Source organism: Anneissia japonica, unplaced genomic scaffold, assembly GCF_011630105.1.
Source record: "Anneissia japonica isolate Jap-2015-1 unplaced genomic scaffold, ASM1163010v1 scaffold288030_len866700_cov218, whole genome shotgun sequence".
Lineage (NCBI taxonomy): Eukaryota > Metazoa > Echinodermata > Crinoidea > Comatulida > Comatulidae > Anneissia > Anneissia japonica.
The window spans coordinates 736,188-754,185 of record NW_022728334.1 but is presented as its reverse complement, the minus strand read 5'-3'; the positions used below and the strand labels follow the sequence as shown (position 1 = coordinate 754,185).

At 33.1% G+C, this 17,998-nt stretch overlaps 1 protein-coding gene across 1 annotated transcript in view; it reads left to right on the top strand.

The window, feature by feature from the left end:
• Positions 1-1,609: 1,609 nt before the first annotated feature.
• Positions 1,610-17,998, top strand: part of LOC117114091 — a 22,132-nt gene continuing 5,743 nt past the window's right edge. Inside the window, exon 1 of the mRNA XM_033257631.1 lies at positions 1,610-3,505. The gene's annotated coding sequence lies outside the window, so the exon portion shown is untranslated. The remainder of the gene's footprint in view (positions 3,506-17,998) is intronic.

Below are 17,998 nucleotides of genomic sequence, written 5' to 3'. Positions count from 1 at the left end.
GTTAATTGATTACCGTATTAAATTCACGGGCGTATCCGGGAGGGTGTGTGTATAAGAGACAGGCTCTAATCCCTCAATTAAATTAAATAGACCTGCTCATAGTAATCAATGATCAGTAATGTGAAAAAAAAACTATATGTGAAATGTAAGCCACCCTCTTTTTATTATGATTGACTGAGTGACGCTTGCCCCTCACCCGAATTTCGAATGCTGGGCGTAGAGTAATCTAACAATTCGAACCGAAAAAACTAAAATCACACTAAAATCATTGGCTTAAACAACGCTATTAAAGGAAATTTGACCCTAGGTTAATAAATCATTTTATTAATGAGTATAATAATAGGCATTTCATTGTTAATGAAATCAATTGTTAATTTAGAAAAATGATTAAAGTTGAAATAAAAAAGTATTTTGTTAGGCCTACAATGGTAACTCTCTGGTTATTTGTCTCGGGGTAGCAAATTAAAACACTAATTTATCACAGTATTATTTGGTATAATCAGGGAAAAGTGTAAATTAGCTCTTCCCTAGTATAATACAGTTTATCCTCCATGAAAGAAGACCACCTCCCGTGAGCGACCGCGACAACCTTTTGAATTTTGTATTTTTCTTATGATTTACTTCGCGTAAGCGACCGCAGTAAAAGTCTGTAATATAATCAGATTATTACAAACAAATACAATCAGATTATCTAACAAGTCGAACCAAAAATTTGACGCAGCGATGGTACACTCTCGTCAAACTACAATTATATACTTAAACAACGCTATTAAAGAAAATTTGACCCTAGGTTAATAAATCATTCCATTTAATGAGTATAATAATATGCATTTCATTGTTAATAATATAATAATTTTCGACTTATATAAACTAATATGCCTCTACGCGCTTTACATTATTACCCCCGGTCACTGGATCAAGCACATGGAAACACTCATCCCCCATAATGTTGCAGCTGTATGTAATGTAATCAGCGCATGGTTGTGTTTGAACCTACCAGGTACCCACTTGTACTCCTGTGTGGAGAGAGACAACCGTAGATAAAGTGCCTTGCCCAAGCGAAGTTTTGAACCTCCGACCTCAAGGTTGAGAGTCCAATTCACAACCAATGCCCCAACCACTTAATGAAATCAATTGTTAATTTAGAATACTTCGTAACAACAAATCAACTGGCATTGGAAATATTATCAATGAATATTGTTTATTTGGTATAAATACTTAGAATCAACAAAAATGCTGATAAACTTTAAGTTTACAAAAGTTCTACAATTACAACATTCAAAATACAAAAGATAAAGATTAATATGAATCGATTGCCAAGTGCACCGGTACAGGCATTTATAATGCGCCTCTTCCTTTAAGTTAGAAAAGTGGTCACTGGGACCACACTCTGTTCTGCTGGTAATCACCGCAGGAGCAGGAGACCCCACAGAGCCCACAAATGTAAAAATCTACCACAAATGCAAAAATAACCACAAATGTCAAAACATTCCACCCGCAAATGTCAAAATAACTGCAAATGTCATAAAATGTCAAACACAAATGTAAAAATAACCACAAATGTAAAATAAAAATCGCCCACAAATGTAAAAAGCTGTTTAACCACAAATGTAGTAACATTTCATCTACAAATGTAAAACTTTCTATTTTTGCCTTAAATGTCATAACATGTCAACTGCAAATGTAAAACTTTTCCCAAGCACTTAAATTCTTAAAATATTGAAAGACCCTAATTAACTGTTATAGTAGAGCAGCTAAGGCCCAAGCTGTGCACTTTTTACTTGGCACAAAATATCTTTGATATGTGTATATTTAAAAAAAATGTTTGCCAATAGTTTCTGACACGCCTACTATGGCCGCCAATTTTAATTATAAGGCCCATCTAAAAGAAGGGATCATATATCTTGGCAACGGATAATCGTAGAGACTTAATTTTTTTCTCAAATTGTTTGGAACATACATGTTTCTATTTGCACTAATGCAATGTTTTGTCCAAAAGTGACCGGAAATGACATTTATAAACTTTTACTTACAAAACTTACAGTACGGTATATCCCTATCGCTATAACCGTTAATCATAGAGTCCTAATTTTGGCCTTAAATTGTTCAGAACATGCATGTTTCTATTTGCACGAATATAACCTTTTGACCAAAAGTGACAGGAAATGATCCTTCTGACCTTTGACCCTATGTATAACTGTAGCATATATATCTTAATAACTGTTGGTCATAGAGACCTAATTTTGGCCTCAAATTGTTTCAGAATATGCATGTTGCTATTTGAACAACTGCAACATTTTGTGACACGAAATGACATTTCTGACCTTTGACCCTAGGTACCTCGTAGCATATGTATATCTCCATAACCGTTAGTCATATGGACACTTAAGTTTTTTGGGGAAATAATGTATACGTATATATTTGCTTTTAGTCCGAAAGTGATCGGAAATGACATTTCTGATATTTGACCCTAGATAACCAGCATAATTATACATATCTGTATATCAGATATATATGCTCTAATCTATAGGCTCTATTGAAGAACTTTGTCCCATGGTCAACGGATATAGGCTATATCTAACATCTGACTTAACTACCTTAAAAGATCGATCAAATTCTTTATAAATTTACTCACAGTTTTACTTCTCTAAAATTGTAGGGTCTTAAATGCCTGAAAATGCTTCTATTTACCTTAACTGAAAATTTTGTTGGAGAATACTGAAAATGCTTACTTTGATCTTTGACCAAAAACACTCCATATTCATTTTATTAATCATTTATTTATTTTATTTCACCCAACAGCGTGAACTTCAATAACAGGGAGCATAAATATAATACAATATAAAATCATGAGAAACCTTAAAAAATTTCTTACCTTCAATATTATTTTTGTTTTATTAACATAAGAAAAAACGTTTCTTCTATAATCTATATGATAAGCCTGCAGCTGTAATACATTGTATTGATTGGTAAGGTGGAGACGCCACCTTAAGTGTACGTGCGACTAATAAAATGTAATTAATGATTTGTTTGCTTTTCTAATATTTTTATTATAACTGCATAATAAACAAAAATATCAAATTACATTTATTCTCGTGCTTTCTTTTGACAAACATTTGTTTGAATAAAACAGTTTATTTCAAGTTGTTTATTCAGTACATATAATAGTTCATTATAGACATGTTTTTAGCCATAACCACATCCCAGAAATCCTGGGATACCGGGATTTCCAGCTGAAAATAGAATGCCTTTAACCATAAGTAGATTTTAAATAATATCCTCCAAAGACGATGGATGTTTGTGCTGCCTACTGGCAATTTTTTATATGTTTACATAGGTTGCGGTAACATCCAGGGACATCCCATTTGAGATTATGTTTCACTTCACCATTACCATCCATGAAAAGGGAAGTCATTGTAATGACGTGTAGGGTATTCTTTTAGATATTTTCACTATTTAAGAAGATTCTGATGCCAGTTTGTTACCCAAGGGAGTTCAGCGAATTGTGAGTTTGCTATTGGTTATTGTTTAAAGTTATATAAGTTGTATTGTCATTGTATTTGCATCGTAGGAGTGTAGCGGGCCTAACCTATGTTTTACACTGCAGCCATTTTCCGCTACCTATATAGATAAGAGTAGCCGGTGAGGAAGTAGTCGTAATCATGTTTAACTTAATTTCATTCATAACGTCAGAATCATATGAGGCCCAAGCCCAAAGGAAAGCTTAATTAACACTATTGTTTAATCATAATACTGTAATGATATATATTTTTAATGCTATAGAGTTTAACATAGTTGTTAGTTAATTGGCGTTTATTACCGAGTACAATAACATTACTCGACGAGTTACTCTATGCATGGAGGTATAAAAATATATACCTTCATGCTCTATGGTATTATAACCGCGTGTTAGTTTATGCCCGAACTCGAGCGGTCCTATTGAGGGCGCTCTATGCCAATGTTTATATAGATACAGTAGTACTGGATTTATATAGGAGTAATACATGCTGAGTTGTATTTTCTCTTTGTTTATTCCCAGTTACCGTTTGTTCTTTGAGTGCTTAATAAAATGCAGAGTTTGAATAGCAGTCTACTTTGTTTCTTTTGCGGGTGCTTAAAAACAAGTGGTTATCTAGCTGGATAGCGGTACAGCTGAGTTACCAGCATAATGTTTGACAGATGTTTTTATGGCTCCTCGAGCCACAAAATCAGAAATGCAAATATTTATCTTTTTGTTTTTATTTATATATTCATTAATTTGTTACTTTTATTTGAGGTGGCATTTCTACAATACCGTACAAAGTATTCACACTGAGGTTTTAAGTTATATCAGACAATTGTGACCAAAAGACCAAAAAAGGTCTGTAAACTCGTACTCTATCAAAATAGTTTTCAATGTAAATGTATAGAGCACATAATTAACTTTAAAATGAGGGCTCAATGATCTCAATCGGACAATTATAAGTAAAGTTAAGGTATTTTGAACTATAACTATTCCCTATAAACTGGCCTATATAGTTCTGAGATAAAAAGGCTTTATAAGTACTGAAGAAATAGAAGAAAAATCACAGCAGGAGTCACAGAAACTCCATAGAAACAACACAGTTCTCATTTGGCTATTGCGATGACATTTTCTACAGTTGCTGGAAATAGGTTGGGGAACAGACATTTTTTATTTTTAATTCCATATCCCCAGGGTTTAATTAGTGATACACCGGGGCAAATTGATTATACCTTTATAAAGCTGAAGCATCCTGATTATTGCATCCCCAAAGTTCTGATGAATTTCAAGATATGAACTGCTTCGTATGTTTTGAATTCAAGGTTATTTTCTTCATTCTGGTATATACTAAATATATAGTCCGTACTCTGCTATGCTCTACAAAATTACTTTTGAAAGATATTTCTAAAACGGCATGCATGTTATAGTAGTATATATTATAGATTATTTGTTTTAACCATTTTGTACACGATTTGAATGACGTTGTGTAAAAATACGGTACTTCATCAATACGTTTTTTCTACATTGCTGAAAATAGTGCCGATGATTGTTCTATTGGCGTCAATATATTTTTAAAGTTTCAATAACCACGACTAGTTTCATACTCAACAGCAATCTACATCATTTCTGATCCGCTTGACTGCCAGAGGGCAAGATGATTGTTTACCAAACCTTTTCTTCGTACAATAGTACAATCGCACTACAAATACTTTTGAAACAAACTTTAAAGTTTGTTAAACTATTTTGTACACGATTTTGAATGATTTCATGAATACATTTAAATTTACTTCACTGCAAAAACTGAAATATTCTCAGTAGGTCTAGACTGGCTCTGACCATTTTACTATTTTGCATACGAGTACTAATAAACGTATTATCTGATAGTTTTCATTTATCTAGTTGGGGGTCTGAGTTTGTGTAGTGAATAAGTTTTCAATGGTCTAATGTACGTCTGAGGAGTTCTAATTTTTCTTTTCTTTTTCTAAACAGCCATAAAATAGGCGGTGGAACAATTCGAGAGTGATTAATTACATTAGGAATAATGAGAACGAAGTGGACCATCATAAATGGAGGCCAGGGGACCAGAAGAGTTCTGTGATAAGATAATTTGGCTTCATAGGCCTACCTTCCAATTAAAATATCTACAATAATTGTTTCATATGCGTTCCATTAATTTCGAGTAATGCTAATAGGCCTGTTAATGAAGCACCACGCTGCTACCATTGAAGGTGTTTCACTATTTGTGTAAGATTCTCTTGGTTCGTCTGGGTTTATTAATAGTTTTTAGTGAAAATAAGCGTGCGGGGCGGAGTGCGCCGGTAAGGATTTAATTGAATAAGATTTTTAAATATTTTTAAAATCAATATTTCACACGACGCTCCTCTCAAGGCACAGCCTTAGCATCAAGGAGCCTCCAAACATATCAGAACTTTATTATTATTATTATTATTATTATTATTATTATTATTATTATTATTATTATTATTATTATTATTATTATTACTGTTGTGATGAAAAGTTAACACAAATGCTTAAATGAAAACAATATGGTGGCTAAACGAACATTACATGTAATTTTTTTTAATTTGTTTATTCCCCGACAGAATTTACTCGTCTTCCCCGTCAAGGGGGGGGGGGGCTGGGGTGGGGCCTTTGGCGCCACCACTGGATTCAATAATCTGCTGTATCCCTTGCTGTGCCATATTTGATAGGTGATGGTCTGCGACCTGTAGACCACACACAATAGGCCCTAATTGTAACTTAAAGAGCACTGGTGAATATTTATTACTTCGTAATTTGCATAACGAATTATTTATAAGCCATGGCTTCCTACGATGTCATTATTTATGTATAATGGCACTCTACCTCAACGGTTATTCATATATAATTGGCAGTAAGGAACCATTATTTAGATATAATGACCTTCACACGATAACACGTGTACATTATATACATATAATGAGTTTGAAGTCCAAGCATTATATACATAATGGTTTTGCGACAGCTATTATTTATATATAATGAAATTTAAAAGCAGTTATTTATATATAATGAGTTTGAAGTCAATTCGTTATTTATATATAATGAAATCAGTGAACTTAGTATATATAAATAATTGAAAGTTAATAATTTTTTATTATTTATATATAATGATATGTTATCTTTTCATTATTTATATATAATGGAATCAGTGAACTTATTATATATAAATAATTGTAACTTACTTTTCATTATTTATATATAATGATGTGTTACCCTTTCCTTATTTATATATAATGAAACCAGTAACCATATTATATATAAATAATGTTTGGTTACCCTTTTATTATTTATATATAATGAAATCAATACACTACATATATATAAATAATGAAAACGTTAACGCAATTATTTACATATAATCTTTTAGACGTAAGTGCATTATATATAAATAATGGGTGATCTATTCAATTATATGTTAAATAATGAATTATATATAAATAATTGTGTTAAATAATAAATTTACACTTGGCGCCTCATAAAACCCCACAGATACAGCATAGCACACAGCACTCGCGGATAGGATAGAATTTTAATTTCGGACGAATCCATTTTATTATGTGGTAATCATGGTTGTTGAGGGTTGGTTGAATTATTAATAAATTTTATTATTTTTACCTGTTCATATGAGGAATATAAAAGCGGTATGAGAGCTGATATATTAACCTTCTTAGATCAAAGTTATGCTAAATTATGCTAAGTTTGCCAATCCTAACCGATTGCCGGAAGTAAACAAGCACCAAGCAACCAATCGGAACGATTATATCACGTGATTGCTCTTAGGCAATCATGTTATGTTTCTTTCGTCCTTAGATACCTGTTTACATTATTAAGAACTTTTTTATTGAATAAAACTGATGGAATATATTACCTAAGATAGAAGTAACCTAGCACATCATACAAGAGATATATATTTCACAGAATAAGAAAAGGTGGCGACGACGCGTTGTTTGGAAGCGAAGTATGGCGGCTTGAAATTCGGTGAATTTATTTTAAAATGAATGCATATTTATGACTGTTTATATACGTGTCTCGTAGAATGGCCTTCATAAAATGACTAAATTTTATGGTTTAGAGTTGGAATATTGAATAAAAACTTCAAAAATAGTAAGATTAAAGGTAATACTTTATGTTTATGACATAATCATAGTTTGCTCAAATTACATGTTATACTGTCTATTTGGCCCCTTTTCTCGAAACCTGGTGATCTAGTTTACAGCTAGCCATTTCGCGGTTTTGGGTCACAATTTACAATTCGATATGTTCTATATGTAGATTAGGATCATCCTCACAGTCAAGGATCGTTTTGCGTAAAACAAACACAACTTTTTATGATGATTGATCCTTGGCTTTTGCACAATTTCACTTCAAGAAAAAGTCTTCTCAAATATATCATGCTATCTGCAACATTACCCGACCAATTAATTAGTTAAAAACTTGTAAAAAAAATGTATATCTTCACAACATCAATTTGCCTGTATTTTTTCTTGGGACTTCGGTCTTGGCCACCATCCCAAATTAAATGTCCTGTATTGGAAGGGCAAATACGTATCTCATGCCCTTACTCGAGCCACCTAGATAGGGTCCGGGATTGGGTTAGGGTGGTGACGGTGACCCCTCAGAGATTCGGTATACAGCGTTTGTGGCGATTTTGCCAGGACCGTGATCAATAATGGACATCCATACACAGTGAAAGATCACACACAGAGACAGACACATGTGTTTCCATCCGCCATCTTTTATTATCCTCTCCTCTTCGTCTCATAAATACAGCCCTCTCTTCCAGAGGGCACCCTGCTCGTGGCTGATCGCCACATACTCATTTTTTGTGTGCCATTTCTTCGTGTTTTGTGTGTGTGTGTGTATTTGTTTATCTAAATATTTTATTTATTTTATAATGTGAAGCAAAAAGGAATTTTTGTGCATTATGCGCTTGAAGTCTACAAGTGTCTTCTTATTATTACTATTACTATTACTATTAGAGTCGCAGGAGTATCCTAGGTAGATGAAACACTTTTTTCTTCTTTTATTAAAACAAACATTACTAGGGCCAGAGACCAAATAAACAAGCACTTTCGGCATTTTGTCGACAACATTTTCAGTGAAAGTAAACAGATGCTTATTTTGGCATTTCAGACCATAATCAAGTCTCTAAATTTGGGAAGATGTGGATATATGGTCAAAAATATCATTTATATTCACAATAAGACAAATACATAGAAACATGTACAATATGTTCTGATCTATATTCTGGTTATCAGAGTTCAAAGGTCAAAAATGTCATTTCCAGTCACATTTTGACAACATATTGCATTAGAGCAAATAAATACATATATGTTCTGAATACTTTGAGACCATGCTGAGATATTAACTTTTTCCAGAGAACCATATGTGTACATGCAAATTGTTCTAATTGCTATACCTGATACAAACATTGCCAGGGGTAACATTTGCATATTTAATAATTTAAACGTGCGAATCAAACAAAAGTATAATGCATACGGTCGCTGTTAAGTATGTCTGATATGCAAAACGGTAATACGCAGCCGCGCTCAGCCTCTGAACTCGATTGCCTCATTAAATTGTAGAGGTCTTGGTACCTTCTCCAAACGCAGAGATGTAATGCATTATTTGAGAAGTAAACTTTTTTTCTATCTACTGCTTGCAAGATACACACTTTACAAAAGAAAAAGAACCATATATCCGGAGTGAATGGGGTCTGGAATGCTGCTTTAGTTCCTTTAAAGGTAATTCGAGAGGCGTGGCGATTTTATTTAATAAAGGTCTCACCATTGAAGTTTTAGAAATCGAAAAAGATATCGACGGGAACTTTTTGCCTCTTACTATTATCTTAGATGAACAAAGTATTACGTTCATTAATATATATGCCCTAAATTCAGACAATCCAGAATTTTATGAACATTTTAAAGATACGGTTAATAAATTTGATAATCCACATAATATTATTTGTGGAGACTGGAATATGATTTTAAATCCAAATTGGACTGCATAAATTATGTAAGAATAAATAATCCTCTTGCTAGGAAAACAGTTTTAGAATGGAATAATATAATAGGCTTGGTGGATCCATGGAGGGTTTTTAATCCAGACGTGAAAAGATATACTTGAAGGCAAGGCATCAATAGAAAACAAGGAAGGCTTGATTTTTTCTTAACATCTTCAGAGTTGCTAAACAAAATATCTAACTGTGATATCCTTCCTGGTTCCAGAACGGACCATTCAATAGTTATGTTAACTTAAATCTTAACAAAATTGAAAAGTAAAGGATACTGGAAGTTTAATAACTCCTTTTTAAAAGATATAGAATACATAAATATTGTTAAGAAAACTATCAATCAGACTAAAAAACAATATGCTGCCTCACCCTACAACCTACAAAATTTTGAAAACTTATTAAATGAAGAAATCCAATTTAACATTAATGATCAATTATTTTTTGAAATGCTGTTATTGGAAATTAGATCAGCCTCCATCAAGTTTGGTGCCAATAGAAAAACGAAAAGCAAACAATGAAGAAAATAAAATTGAAAAGAAATAGTGGAATTAAGTTTAAAAAACGAAAATGAAGAGAATGTCGTAGAAAAACTAAAGGAAAAAGAAAATGATTTTAACAAAATCGGAAAGAAAAAAATGGAAGGAGTGATGATTAGAGCGAAGGATAAAACCTACCAAATACTTCCTCAACATGGAAAAAAGGAAATATACAAAAAATACATTTCGAAAAATTACTATAAATAATGGTGATTCCCTATATAATTCTAAAGCAAATCTAAAAGAAACTAAGCGATTTTATGAAGGGCTATATTCGAATAGAAAGCTAAACTCAGAGATAGACTTTGACAATTTATTCGAAGGCTAATACCAATATTTTAACCTTAAAAGATAAGCATCTTATTGATGCACCAATCACCTAGCAGCAGCTTAAAGATTGTCAAAGAAAAATGAAAAATGGGAAATCCCCTGGTCTTGATGGTTTTACAAATGAATTTTTAAAATTCTTCTTTATGGATATGGGTAGTTTCTTCCACAGATCAGTTAAATACTCTTTCTCATTAGGTAAACTTTCGATTACACAACGGCATAGTCTCTTGTAATTTCACTGTTCCCTGGTCTCAATCATTACTTCCTAAAGGGGATAAAGATAGGACTCTCCTAACAAATTAGCGACTATAGCTCTTTTGAACACATCGTACAGATTGATTTCTTCTTGCATTGCTGAACGTTTAAAGAAAGTTCTTCCTTATCTAATACACGAACACCAAACAGGATTTATGTCGGAAAGATTTATTGGAGAAAATATACGAAAAACATACAATTTAATGAATGCATTCGAAAACGACAACATTCCAGGTCTACTTCTGGCAATTGATTTTGAGAAAGCCTTTGACTCTGTGTCCAATACCTTTATTAGAAAAGTTCTTAAACAATTTAATTTTGGGGAGATTTTTCAGAAATGGGTTAAAATCTTATACGAAGATGCAATTTTCCTATTAATAGAGGGTGTAGACAAGGGGATGGACTCAGCCCTTATCTGTTTTTGTTATGTGCGGAAGTACTGGGGATGTTAGTGAGAAGAATTCTGCCTTTCAACATATGCAGATGATACAGTTATCTTTCTAAATGGTACAGAAGAATCAGTGAGAAGCACATTTAATATTTTGAACTTATTTGCAGATTCATCTGGTTTAAAGATTAACATAAATAAAACAAGTGCAATGTGGTTTGGGGCCTGTCGAAAAAGAGACACCATTATATGTAAAGACAGAAAGATAAATTGGCTAAAACCATCTGAAACTTTAATAATTCTTGGGATTGAGTTCTCTAATGAACTAAACATTATGCTGGCGCTAAACTATGATAAAGTACTTTATTCAATAAAAACGCTATTATTTTACTGGTCTAGAAGAAATATTAGTTTTAGGTAAAATTACTGTTGTAAAATCACTTATTATTTCTAAAATAGTATACTTGAATACGGTTTTGCCAGATCCGTCTACTGAATACATGAAAGTGTTAAATAAATTAATATACGACTTTGGAATGGTGTGGACCGTGTCTCAAGAAATCAGCTAAGCAGGAATATTGAGGCAGGTGGCTTGCAAATGCTTAATATTTAGGCTCACATTCAAGCTTTAAAAATCACCTGGTTAAGAAGAATGATTAAAATCAAAAATTCAGAATGGGTACACCTTTTTCGATATACAACAAATATTAATAATTTATCAATTCTTGATGGAGGATCAAATAGTTTAAAGAACCATAATAATCGGTCAAGAACGCCGAATAAATTCTGGTGTGATGTCCTTGACGCATGGTCCACTTTTACTAAAGTTTATGAAATTAAGAACCAGTTTGATGCCCGTAAATGCAGTATACGGTTTAACGATAATATAAGAATTGATGGCAAAGGTATATTCTACAAAACCTGGTCTGAAAAAGGCATATTTTTAATTGATGATCTATTAGATAAAACTGGATCATTTTACCCTTTGCATGAGTTCATAAAAAAATATCAGATAAATATTTATTTCATAACGTTTTATGGTTTAATTGGATCAATAAAGAAACATCATGACTTTATTTTTAATACAACACATGTGGATAAAACTAAGGATATGCCTTTTAATTAGATGTTATTAATGATGTGGGGGGGGGCTGGTAGAATATACGATATACTATTTGAAATAAAAGGGTAAATGAAAAGTATAAAGAAAAATGGCAAACAGAATTGAATACTGCCATAAATGATGAAGAATGGTCGATAATTAATGCTACGCCCTACAATTGTACTGTAGATATACGATTAAGATAGCTGCAATATAGGATAATACATAGGATTTTAGGAAACAAAAAATTTCTGTTTAGAATTGGTAAAGTTCAGAATAATATGTGTACTTTTTGTAATAATGCAGTAGAATCAATTTATCATATATATTGTGAGTGTGAATATGTTTTATTGAAGATATATGCAAGTCCATTAAGGACCGGTGTAACATTAATATTATTATAGATGATAAAATGCGCCTATTTGGCATTCAAAGTACTAAAGAAAAGGTACTGAATCACATTTTAATTACCGCAAGGTATCACATTTATTGGACAAAAATGAACAATGAAAGACCAAATGTAAATCAATTTTATAAAATACTTAAATCGCATTACATAACGGAAAAATACATTGCTTGTGTAAATTCAAAAATAAGATCTTGGGCAACTAAATGGGACAAGTTACATTTTTCGTTAAGTGATTTGTCTTTCAACTCTGTTTTATTTAAACGTACATTTCTGTATCTTTCTGGTCTTCGACCTAATTTTTTGTCATAATTATTTACCTTTTTTTCGAAATAAAATTTGAAAGTTAAACAAAAATAATGTCATTTCCAATCACTTTTGGACAAAATCCTACTTTTGAGCAAATAGAAACATGTTTGTGCCTAACAATTTGAGACCAAAATTAAGCCTGTACGATTTTCCGTTGCCAAGATATATGGATCCCGTTTTTAGAGGCGGTCACTTTAAATTCAAATTGGCAGCCATATCAGGCGTCAGAAACTTGGAAGCAAAACTTTTTTTTTAATTTAAACATATTAAAGATATTTTGTACCAAGTTTCATGCATTGGTAATAAAGTGTACAACTTGGGCCTTAGCTGCTCTAGTAAAATGTACAAGTTGGTGCTTTAGCTGCTCTACTATAGCAGTTAATTAGGGTTTTTCAATATTTTAAGGATTTAAGTGCTTACAAAAATGTTTACATTTGCGGTTGACATGTCATGACATTTGAGGTAAAAATGGAAATTTCTACATTTGTAGGTGAAATGTTTCTACATTTGTGGTTAAACAGATTTTTACATTTGTAGTTGACATGTTATGACATTTGCTGTTATTTTGACATTTATGGGTAGAATGTTTTGACATTTGTGGTTATTTTTACATTTGTGGTAGATTTTTACATTTGTGGTTGACATGTTTTGACATTTGCGGTTATTTGACATTAGCGGGTAGAATGTTTTGGCATTTGTGGTTATATTTACCTTTGTAGTAGATTTTTACATTTGTGAGCTCTACAGACCCCCACTATTTACACTCCTGGCTGGAGAGAAGCAAATGCAGATAAAGTGCCTTGCTTGACACAGCGAGGGATTGCAACCCGACCTCGAGGTTGGGAAGCCAAACCGTTCCCACTGCGCTAAACCTCTTACTGGAATCGTCGATTTTGAATAACGTGTAGTTTTTGCATCGTGGTTCCAAGTATTTTTTTTTCTCCGTCTAAGCTCCCTGTTAACCTAACTAGAGTTCAACGGAAATAGAGAATAAAAGCGCCCGAAGAAGTCATTATTTGTCCAAACTTAAGGAGACTGGATTCTCAAGAAGTAAGGATGAGGTGCCCGAGATACTTACGGCATTTTGATAGCTGATGTACATATCATCCATAACGATCCTGCACACTCTTTTCTGCACGAGTTGATGATATTGTCCTTTATGAACTATATCAGGGAGGACTGGCATTTTCCATCATAAACATAGTACATAGAATTGATTGAAGTAATTACACGATTATTTAATTTAATATTAGAAACTAGTATTAATCATGTGATTGGTACATGTATCGGTGTGACAGTCCCAATATATAAAATGAAGGGCTCCCTAATGATGTCGATAATATGGTGGTACAACACTCAGAACAACACTTGGAAAATTATGTACAGGTATCAGGGGCGAATCCAGAAATAGGTAGCTCACACCCACCCCAGCCTCACCATAGTTGGGGCTGAGGTGAGCAAATGTTAAGAATAGGCCCCTTTAGACGCTCGGAAATGCCACTCTCAGATGGTAAAAATGTTTTTTTTTCGAAGCAATGTTCCTACACGACAAAAATTATTGACTTCTTTCCGACGGGAGCAACACAAATGCAGGGGGTCCTGGCCGGTTGGGCACCCAATTCTCCACTGGATTAATATGATATATGTGGTACATTCGATATCAGAGACACATTATGCTGTAATGTATCAACGAAGCCCTTTTTGATCAGGGTGCTATAGAGTGGAACCCTATGAGTAGAGGCACCAAAGGGGCCCTTAAGGTTTGGTGGCCCTGTGTCCTCCGCGGGAGTGCATAGGCGTTACGCCACTGAGCATGGATAGCTGCTCTAGCTAGGTACTACATTCCGTAATAATAGATAAAAAAAAGCCCGTTTTAGGTCTCCATCTATTGATCTTTGTACATGCTGATTTATGGAAATCGTTGGAAAAAATCGGCGTCAGGGATATAGCGTTGTGTTCGTCGTCAATCAATAGAAAATTCAAAATTAGTGAGTGGTAAAATAATCGAGCTCTCTTTCGCCCATACTGGGTCCGCCACTGAACCCATGGTTACACTTTCCCTTTTCCCTCTTTCCTCCCTTCAACTCTTCTCAATTTGTTTCTTCCTCTTTTTTATTTTTCGGCGGAACTGGGGTGGGTCACGGGCCCCTGAGTTATCGCCTTTTATTATAATCAATGCGCAGGAATTCTTAGTGGGGAAATAGTAGGGTTTAGGGAGGGATATTCAACAAGTGATCACACATTTGTACACATTCCATAATTGAATCATAAATGATGGGATAAAATATTTGGAAGGAATTTAAAGATCAGAGAAATTATCGGAGAAATTAAAAGTGTTTGCGGAATCACGACCTATTTGTCCATTTACCTACGGAGCGCCGTTTACGACATTCGCTATTTTGTCGACAAAATATCATTTGGTTAAGACAGAATGCTATTTTAGCATTTTATTGGGACAAAATGCTATTTTGTCAACAAAATGTGTTCTGTTACCATAAAATGATGATTTTGTCGACAAAATGCTATTTTGTAAGACAGAATTTATTTTGTCATTACAAAATGCAATTTTGTCGACTAAATGGTATTTTTGTAAGACAAAATTAAATTTGTCATAACAAAATACTATTTTGTGGTAACAAAATAGTTTTTCTGAGACAAAATTTATTTTGTTGCCACAAAGTGCAATTTTGGCAACAAAAGGAATCTGTTAGAAGACAGAATTCATTTTCACCACAAAATTCTATTTTGTGCACAGAAGGACTTTTGTAAAAGATAATTCATTCATTCAACCGTGAAGTGGCTCTCCCTACTCATTTGCATATAACCTCGTTCTGTCTCACACAAAATGTGCTTCTGTTGACAAAATGAATTTTGTATTCCAAAAAAAAAATTTATTTTTGTCGACAACGAAAAATCCTTTTGTCGACAAAATAGCATTTTGTGACAACAAAATTAATTTTGTCACCACAAAATCATGATCAAAAGTTAAACAGAATAAATTTTTTCGAAAAAAAATTGTATTTAGTCGAATGTATAGCGAATGTCCCAAACGGCTCCCCGTATTAACATTACCCGTCCATTTTGCACTTCTATTCCTTCTCTACTATAGAAGGCAGTCATATCTCTACAATTATCGTTATTTGTAGTATTATAATTAGTGATCTGTATAATAATTCTTATTTGGTTAGCAAGAAAACAATTATAATATTATATCTTTGCTCAGAAGTTGAAGAAATATGAATTTTCTTATCATACATCCATAGTTTTTATTTATTTCTTCAAGAATGATTCAAAATTCGAAAGGTTAAGACAATTTGTCATGTTTGTAATATTTTTTAATCCAATTATTCAAATTTATTAATCTGCTCAAAAAATATTTTAGGTATTCTATATTCACGAAATCTTAATAACTACTAAAAGAATACATATGTTGAATTTATGCGTCGATTGGTGTTGGAACCAGGCCCGTAGCCAAGGGTGGGCAGGCTACCATGCCCCCTGTGAAAATCTGTCTCTTATACACATCTTGGTAGATTTTTACATTACTCGCCACTGAGGAAGGACTAGTGTTGTCCGAAAGCTCTGGTTCTATTTCTGGCTGTTTACTTACGTTTACTTTTTAGCTGTTGCTTATCAAAGTCTACTACTGAAGTTGTTTCATTATTTTCTATATATATATACATATATATATATATATATGTACCTCAGCCCAAAACAAAGTGGGGCTGATGTGGGTGTACACTCTCCTGATATTTGCCTTTTCATCCTATTTTTTTAAAATAAAATTTATATTATTAAATTCGCTCCAAACACATCGTTTGAGATGAAACTATAGACTATCCAAGCAAAATAAACATAAAAAAACACTTCCTGTTTCCAATCGCTGACAATATACATAAAATATGATAATTTTCAAAAAGTGTTTATATACTGCTATGGCTTTTGTAATAGTGAGCCAGTAAAAAGTACACAGTTTGCACATACGACATAAATCAATTTGAATAATGGAAACGTTTCCAGACCACGTTTGGGAATCAACATTTGTATATATTTGTAAGGGTGTACAGTACATAAAGGTATCTGGTATAAGGGTAAATTAAAATGAATGCATTGCCGGACACTCACCGCGTCGTACGACGGTCTGTAGAGCCCACAAATGTAAAAATCTACCACAAATGTAAAAATAACCACAAATGTCAAAACATTCTACCTGCAAATGTCAAAATAACCGCAAATATCATAACATGTCAACCACAATTAATGTAAAAATAACCACAAATATAAAAATAAATCTCCCACAAATGTAAAAATCTGTTTAACAACAAATGTAGTAACATTTCACCTACAAATGTAAAAATTTCCATTTTACCAAGTTGTGCACTTTATTACCAAAGCATGAAACTTGGCACAAAATATCTTTAATATGTGTGAATTAAACAAAAAATGTGTGCCAAGTTTCTGACGCCTGCTATGGCCGCCATTTTAAATTTAAAATGACCGCCTCTAAAAGACGGGATCCATATATCTTGGCAATGGAAAATCGTAATGACTTATTTTTGGTCTCAAATTGTTGGGAACATACATGTTGCTCTTTGTTCTAATGTAGCATTTTGTCAAAAAGTGATCGGAAATTTCATTTTTGACCTTTGAGCCTACATGAACCAGCATATCCATATCTCCAAAACTGTTAGTCATAGAGACCTAGTTTCGGCAAATGTTCAGAAGATGCATGTTTCTATTTGCTCTAATGTAAAATTTTGCCCAAAAGTGACCAGGAAAACATTTCTAACCTTTGACCCTAGATATCCAAGATCATCCATATCTCAAAAAACGGTTGGCCACAGAGACCTAAGTTTAGCCTCAATTTGTTCGGAACATATATATCTCTATTTGCACTAATGCAACATTTTTTCTAAAAGAGACCGGAAATGACATTTTTGACCTTTAACACAAAGGACCCTATAGCATGTCTATACCTCTATAACCATTGGTCATGGACACCTAGTTTTGGCCTCAAATTGTTCAAAATATGCATGTTGCTATTTGAACTATTGCAATGTTATTTTCCAAAAAGAGATCAGAAATGACATTTTTTGACCATATATATATATATAT